Raw genomic sequence first — 8,444 nt, 5'->3', positions numbered from 1 at the left:
TTTAAGGGGTGGATATTAAATTTACTAGAATATATGATTTCAGAAGTTCCCAAACTTTTTATTAAATTCAGTGAAACTTGTTTGACTATGTTGACATAGAAAACATACTACAAAAGTGTGATCAGGTTCATTCATTTGCAGAGGGAGGAGATGTTGTTTAACCTAAAAGCCTACTATGTTAGCCTGCCTTTGCAATGTGGACAGGTTGTTTGATTTCCTTCTGGATCTGAAATGTCTTAAATCCATAGGTCCTGCTTTGTCAAACAGAGCCTCAAATCAAAGGGTTATGGAAGCTGAGGCTGGTTGCTCTTCTCAGTTGTGGATGCTGCTCTGCTTCATGCAACCAGCCAAACCTCTGTAGTGGCTAAAACTAGAATCCAGTATCTTGTGTCCAAACCAAAAATATACAGAGTAATTGTCTTTCTTTCCTACCACTTCAATGATTATTTAAAGATTTTTGTGCTTAAACCAGTGTCTCTATTTCAAAATATTGTATATTTTGATGATTTAACACACTGTCAGACTACATTTTTTCTGTATTCTAGGAGAATATAGCAGATACTGGACAACTGGGAAAAGAAAAAAAAAAAAAAAAAAAAAAAAAAAAAGGGAAATTCCTCCAAAGTTCATAACTGATTTTTACTTACTAATATCTTCAATGAGCTATTTAAATTCATGTTAAATCAAATGGTTATCGAAAAGTCTTTTTGCTTTTTATTTTTTGGGAAACTCCCAGTTTTAGTGTAAAGCAAACCATTTTCTTCCTGACAGACTATTTACTAAAGAAAAGGTTGGCAGACAGGGAGATGGAACAAACTATATAGAGAAAATTGCTTGACTTGCCTAGACGTGCAAAGCAGAATCTCAATAGAGTGCAAATAATATTAATACATTAGGATGAGGACAGACTTTAAAAAGGATGTTTTTTATATGAATCACTATGTACACCAAGCACTAATCTGCAACAATTATATCCTTAGTGGTCATTATTACAGGAACAATATTTAGCCCAGCCTTCCTCTGGAAATTCATTGCCTGGAATTATATTAGTGCCTAGATTGATATAATATGTTATATCTCTCTATGATATATAGAACATAGAATAGAGAGAGATACTATAGCCTAGAATTATGGTAGCTAAAAATCACAGATTCCTAAATTGCTTCACAGGGAATATGTAAGTAGAATATGGTGCTAGATATTATTTTCTAAGGATTCATTTGACCTTTATTCAGCCTCCTAAAGTAAACGTTTAAATTATTCCACAGCATCTCTCAAGAGTGTTAAGTCAACAAAAGGCCTTGTGTCTCCAAATATTTGCATCTGATGATAGCACACTGCCAACAGAAGCCATAATCAGGGTTTCCACCTGATGTTTGTAACATGTAATCTTGTCTCAGCTACTGAAGTCCTGTGGTAAAGGTAAGAAGCTCCTGTTGAACATTTCCACGTTCCTTCAACTCAAAATATTTTGACTGGAAGAAGCAATGGCATTTTTGTTAATGGTGTTTGTCCATGCACACTAACAGCAGAGTGTAAGCCAAACCAAAACAGTACTGCTGTGTAAGGTCAGATCCTTCGCTTAATTCTCTACTGCAAGGAATTCTGATGAGGGGATTCTGTTTTGCCTTTAAAATATGAAAAACCCTTTTTCAAAATAAAAATCAAACCCAGAAGTTCTGTTGAGAGAAAATACCATCAGATAGTACCAGTCTGTAAACTTAGCATTGTTATTTTATGCTGCTTCCCTCTCGGCTCTTCCTCCTGCCTTTCTTCCAGGCCGCTATCACGTGGCGTGGGAGGGCTTGGAAGCAGGAAGGAGCCTGGCCACTGGAGCAGCCCAAAACAACTGGAGAACCAGTTAGTGTCTGAGGGATCCGGGTGAAGTCTGCATTTGCTATAGGTTCAGGCTTGTGGTTAAAAGCAACACAGCTTCTTGCTCTGCCTCTCAAGCAATTTGTAGTTGAAAAGCACCTGAAATCTGGTAGGCGAGCAAACTGCAATTTGAATGATGTTTTGTTATTAGGAGACAAATTACACAGATGAATTTTGGTGATTCTTGGGGGGCCGCTGAAAGGAACTGGAGCTGAAGAAAAGCCTAGAGGCATGATCAGAGCAACAAACCGAGAAAGAGGTGATTCACCAGCACACTGACAGTGGTCGTCATCGCTCCAGCTGATACAGAAACACAACACTGCAGTCACATCGACACAGCATTTGCGGGAACCAACAAAACTTGGTTGTGGCCAAGTGAAGTCCGCTTTTTGAAGCAGGACGTTCTGCTGTAGAAAAGGAGAGGAAATGCTGGCTGCACGTCTGTCTCTCCAAAAAAAAAAAAAAAAAAAAAAAAAAAAAAAGCACTGACCGGTTTAGGTTGCTGCTTTTGAAAGAGCTCAGCAAAGCTCTGACTCTTGCAGCGGAGATCTGACTGTCGCATTTCATTGCCACAAAGCCCACAGCTGCTTCCTAAGGTAGGCAGCTCACAGATAAGGCCAGCAGCAAGATCAGTTCAGCTGAGCATTGCAGAAGCAGCAGCTCTGCATCTCAAAATAGGAACAGAGATTTATTTTAGCAGCTGAAAAGGTTAGAACTCCAACAGAGCCATGCCAGGAGCTTGTGGTTTAATCAGCTGAGGAAATGCTGGCACATGATCCTTGCTGGTCACACCGAGGTCTGCTTGCAGCCCTTCTCAGGCCGTGGGTAGTGGCGTTTTCAGGCTAACCTAGGGTGCTGCTCTGGTGGGGGAAGGGTTTGCTTTTGATCCTTTGTGCGTTCTTGGTTTTGTTTGGCTTTTTCCTCTAGCTGTACAAGCAGTTAAAGCTTATATTGCTGACTGTTTCAGTGTTCAAGGTAATACTTCCAGTAGGCAATTAAGATAAAATCTACCTATAGTGAATCTGTGGAGAAGTGCCCTATTGACACATGGGATTTTGTTTCATTCAGCCATTCTCTTTCTTCCAATCCCTTCTTCTATTTTTTGACTTCTGTATGTTTATATTCATCTATCTGGACAAATGGCTATGCCTGCAAATATCCCCAATAATGATGGAGAGGGTTGGTTTTTTTGTTGTTTGTTTGTTTGCTTGCTTTGTATTGTTTGCTTGCTTGGGCTGTGGTCAAAGCACCTTCCTTTCTTTGGCAATTAAAATTTCCCCATGTGTTTAACAGTGATGTTGACACTGTAATTGGTGCCTCAGTGCTGACTGACCCACCAGGAACCTGCAAGCTGTCACAGCAACCCAAAAGGCTTCTAAACAGCTCATAAGCCATCCAGTAAATGTGAAAGGAAAATTGTGAATGGAAAATGTGAAATGGAAATTGTGGCCCATTGTTTCTCTGAGGATCTTCTGTCCACTAAAAATAAGTCACTCCATCAGGATTTGGCTGATAAACTTTAGGTGCTCAAAGTGAAGGTAACATAAGGCAAAATTTAGTCTCTCATAAGGCAAAATATAGTCTCTAACAAGTAACTTCTGAGTCAGCATAGAAAAAGGCAACTCATGTTTGACAGGCTTTTATCCACCGCCACCCTGTAAACTGAAGTAATGTTCCCTGAAATTCACACATCACTTCAAATACAAATGCTTTGCTAACCGCAGTATTGGCATCAGGTCCACATCAGAATAAGCTTCTAAGCTAAAAGCATCACAGGTGAGACATGAAACTAGCTTGTCTAAAGCTCCAATTAAAATTTCATTGTATGAGTAACTGTGGTGGTTTTACCGTGCTAGGCAGTTGAACACCACAACTGCTCTCTCACTCCCCCTCCTCAGATGAGGAGGGGAAGAAGTAAAGGAAAGAACAACTCACGGGTTGAGATAAGGATGATTTAATTAAAGAGAGAATATATATACATATATATACATATATATATATTATTAAGGAAATATTATTATTAATTAAACAATTCAACTAAAGGGAAAAAAGGGAGAGGGGAAGAGGGAGGAGTAAAGGGAATAACTAAACAAAACAAGTAAAGGCTATGTGGAAGTGCAGAGGAAAGAAATTACTCTCTACTTCCCACAAATGAGCGATGCTTGACCACGTCCTTGAAGCAGGGCCTCAACGCACGTAGCCGGTGTTTGGGAGGAGGACAGACGTTTTCGCAACGAGAGCCCACCCCTCCCCTCTTCTTCCTTTTTCCACCTTTTATTGCTGAGTGTGACATCATATGGTATGGAATATCCCTTTGGTTGGTTTAGGTCAGCTGCCCTGCTGATGTTTCTTTCTCACTTTTTGCCTACCCCCTAGGAGGGTCAGAGAGAGTCCTGATGCTGTGCCAGCACTTCTCAGCAGCAGACACAACACGGGTGTGATACCACTGCTGTTCTAGCTACAAGTGCAGAGCGCAGCACTGTATGGGCTGCTGCAGGGAAAGTTAACATCCCAGCCAGACCCAGTACAGTAACGAAGACATTTCAGGTATTTTCAGAAGTATGGTGACTGTCAGTTAACGTAAGATTGAGTTTTGTCTTCAGCACATATTGTTGCCTTATCTAGAACAGTACCTCACCAATTCCTGCCAAAACTACCCCCTTGCCCCCACTTTGATTTACCCCAGCAACTCCTACTGACTCCCCCACACCTCCTCATTGATTCCCATCTGAACCCCTCTGCAGACACTTCATTGCTTCCGCTCCTTCTATCCCCTCCGAGGGCACCTCAGTACCTCCCATCAAATCCTGCCACTGTCACTCTCAGGTTTTGCCACTGTTTCCCAAACAAACTCCTGCTCTGACCCCTTTGAGGTCAGTGCTTCCCCCAAAATCTCCCTGCTGTTTCCTCAACTATCTCTGTGTTTCCCCCCAGAACCCTGCTTCTGCCTCTTTTGAGCTGCCTCACCACTCAGTCTGCCTACATGAAAACAATTGGAAATGAAGAAGCGAATAGTTAAATCAATATTTTATAATTTAACACTGGAATATCTAAAATCTAGAACAGTATTTACAGAGAAAGGTCACCATAAATCCTTTTGCCAATCTTTTTTTTTTCTTTTTTTTTTTCCGACTATAGAAATACCTATTGAAAAAAATCTATTTCAGACCTAATTATGTGAAAAAATACTTTTCTACGAGATGATGAAGTCTATCTAAAAGGGTTTGCTTGTTTGTTTGTTTTCCACTATACAGGCCTCCTTCCTTTGTCATGATTTCTTTCCTCAGGCACTAGCTCAGCTCCCTGGACCGGTGCAAACCCGGCAGCTGGCAGGGCTCAGAGCTGGCAGCAGGGGCGGTGGGACCTGGGAGCACCACGGGACCTGTGAGCATCCCTTGGGCAAACAGCACCCATCTTCTAGAGGCACAGGATGGAATTCCCTTATGGTTTTCGTTTCCCAATTTTGCCACAAATATTAATTAGCTTCCCTGTTAAGATATGCAAGCTGAATATATATATATATTTAGTATTTTTTAACAATTAAAGCAATAAATAAAACAGTGATTCCTAAAACTGCAATGTTTAACAAGAAAGCTGAGAAAATAATTTGAAGACAGTCATATCTCTTTGAAAAAAAATGCAAAGTTAGTTTTAAAAGATATTGAAATGCACAAACTTGTTGCTTTTGATTGCTGTGTGTAAAGCCTTTAATGCTGTTTAAATTTGCTGAAATGCATGCTCACACATGTGCTCACACCAATTAGGGGAGGGTGAGAAAATGAGAGGTTACGTGTCAGAAAAGGAAGCACCCAAAACGTATGCGCCGTACACTTTGAGACGTGCTAATAAAGCTGCAGCTACTGCATGATTCAAATTGTGTAGCACGGGGAACTGAGTCACTTTTGTCTATGAGTGTATTTGCCTGCTTAGTTTTTAAAGCATGAGCTGAATGCTGTATTTAATCATTTCGGCTAAGAACTTAGCATAGTGTGCTCAGTAGCTCCTCTGTCTGACCATTTGTCGGGTATGTGGCCAAACACATGCTGCTTCTCCGTTGTCTGTGCCTGCATCGTGTGCTTGCCAGCAGTGATGATATGAGTAGATACATATTTGAAATATGTGGGATTTAGTCTTCTAGTTTACTTCAGATTTACTAAGCTTAATCTATAAAACAAATGATTGCTTTAAAGCAAGTCTTTAAATAGAGGGACAGACTCTCATTTATTGATGCTGAATTACTTGGGAATTCTTTAATGGTGTTTTTGTCAGGAAGACGTTGTTTCAGCAAATATTTACATCTATAAAGGAAGTCATACAGTTTCCTCTACAATAACATTGTATGACAGCATTATGTACCATAAAACAACAGGAGAGTGCTATAAGAATGAAGAGGTTTCAGAAAGTAGTTCTAAAACTTCACCACTCAACATAGTCAGTTCATCATTTGGCACTTAAAAAAACCTTGCTCTCTCTCTTCATCTTCAATGGTTTGAATGTCAGTGGTTTCCTGTCTACATGGTCACCAAAATCAATAATGTCACATTTGCAGAACTTGTACTGCAGGGCTTCTGCAATGCTGGTTTTGTACTACATTGCATTTTCCTAAGAAGTTTCAGACAAATTTCAAGCTTCTCAAGAAGTGTGGCTGAAGAGACTTCTTTTTTGGGGTAAGACTTCTTTTTTTGCTTTTCTTCCTTGAGAGTATTCATGCACTGGGACAGGCTGTGGACCACTCCCCAGGGCAGTGGTCACAGCACTGAGCCTGCCGGAGTTCAAGAGTGTTTGGACAGTGCTCTCAGACACAAGGTCTGGTTTCAGGGTGGTCCTGTGTGGAGCCAGGAGTTGGACCCAATCCCTGTGGGTCCCTTCCAACTTGGGATATGCTAGAAATATAAGGGTAAGTGTTTTGTAAAACATTTTTTTTTCCTAGTCTGTCTGTTTGAAGGTTTGGTTACCATAGGATTTGAGGCACTACTCTATGAAATACTAATTAAATAATTAAATTTCAGACTATGAATGGCAGTCACACATGCCTGTACAAGGCAGAAATGTCTCACTTACCAGTATGAGAAAATTGTGCTGGAGGGAGCAAATACTATGAATCACTTACAGCATATTTGCAAAGAGTTAATTACTCTTTGTGATATTATGAAACTGTTCTGATTTTATAAGAAAGAAACTGTAGTTTAAATCAGACATGTTCAAACCTTTTCAGTGCATTCCCATTCTAGGACATGGGGTAGATTTCCAAGACATTATAGTGCTTTTCCTGCCCCAGTTATTCATCATGTATCACTGCAATCCCTCCATGCAAAACAAGCCGCCTGTGACTAGCCTATCACCTACAAAATGTGAGCCAGCAGGAAGGTGCTTTGAGACTGAGTATTTGGCAAGTAAATCAAAAATAAAAATGAGCATAATTATGTAAATCTGAAAGCCAATCTGCAGACAGTATCTCAAGTGGTGAAGGCATCAAGCCAAATACCTAGTGAGTTATTTGCATTTACTGAGCAAGCACATGACACCAGAAAAATCTCTTTACACAGGAATGGTTACAGAGGCAAATTGTTCTCAGAGCTGGTGACTTTTATTCTTTTCAACAGTTTGGGCACAGAAGGTAGAAAACAAAAACAAAACCCTGGGCCCAAGGTGAAGCTTCGGAGTCTTTGCTGAAGAATATCATTATGATAAGTTAATTAAGTTTTCCATATATTAATAATAGGACATCAGAAAGTATATTTTAGTTGAATACAACTTTAACTCAAAGCCTTCCACAGAAAAAGCTGGTAGTTTTCCAAATGCATGAAGTTGCTTTCATGCTTTCAGTATTTCTTTCTGTTCCTTGATGATGGAACATCATGGAAACAGGAATGCTGTAGCAGTGTGAGAAACAGTACGGCTCCTTTTTGTTCATTGGCATTTGTTTTCTATTTCACAGCTCTAGAGACGAGCAGAAGAAACTCCTGCCCCAGAACTGTAGGAAGAGGAGCAATAAATTATGGAATCATTGTTATCGGAAAGAAATGTTTTTCTTTGACAAGGCAAGACACTGTGAATGCAGTTCTCTCTCAGTAATCACAGCAATAAGTATTATCTCAGTAATTATTTCTGCTAGGACCGAAAGAGGGCATCCTTTCTCCACAGAATCATGACAGGAACACGGAACTAATAAAAGCTTTTGAAGAACCTAGTTATTTTTTGAAATTATTCTTCTATATTTTAACTAAAAGTTTTTGAAGTTTAAAAATGAAACTATTTAAAAAGCAGACTGTAGTTCACCCTCCCAGCTCTTTGAGGCCTGCCATACAAACTTCTCAGTATAGCCTTTCATTTAATGTCTTTATGGGTTCAGTAAGACATGCTTTATCTCCTCTACAAAGAGTAAATAATCTGCAAGATAATAAGAGTCTACCTCTTTTAAATAATTTCCTTAATTTCAGATTTATTTATTTAGCAAAAGCAAGGTAGGGCACTTAGCAGTACCTTCTACTTAGAGCAGATTTTTATCACAAACATGAAGCTACCAATTTTCCATATTTTAGATACTATTTCTTCTGTCAGTGGGACAT

The 8,444-nt window shown here is 39.7% G+C and overlaps 1 long non-coding RNA gene across 1 annotated transcript; it reads left to right on the top strand.

Annotated features, from left to right (window-relative positions):
• The first annotated feature begins 264 nt into the window (after positions 1–264).
• Positions 265–5,174, top strand: LOC118166098. The gene is made up of 3 exons (XR_004750343.1): positions 265–411; positions 1,269–1,422; positions 5,130–5,174. It is a non-coding gene; the product is annotated as an uncharacterized LOC118166098 (long non-coding RNA).
• Positions 5,175–8,444: the final 3,270 nt, after the last annotated feature.

Source organism: Oxyura jamaicensis, chromosome 4, assembly GCF_011077185.1.
Source record: "Oxyura jamaicensis isolate SHBP4307 breed ruddy duck chromosome 4, BPBGC_Ojam_1.0, whole genome shotgun sequence".
NCBI lineage: Eukaryota > Metazoa > Chordata > Aves > Anseriformes > Anatidae > Oxyura > Oxyura jamaicensis.
Note: the sequence above shows the minus strand (reverse complement) of the source record. Positions and strands in the feature narration are given on the sequence as shown.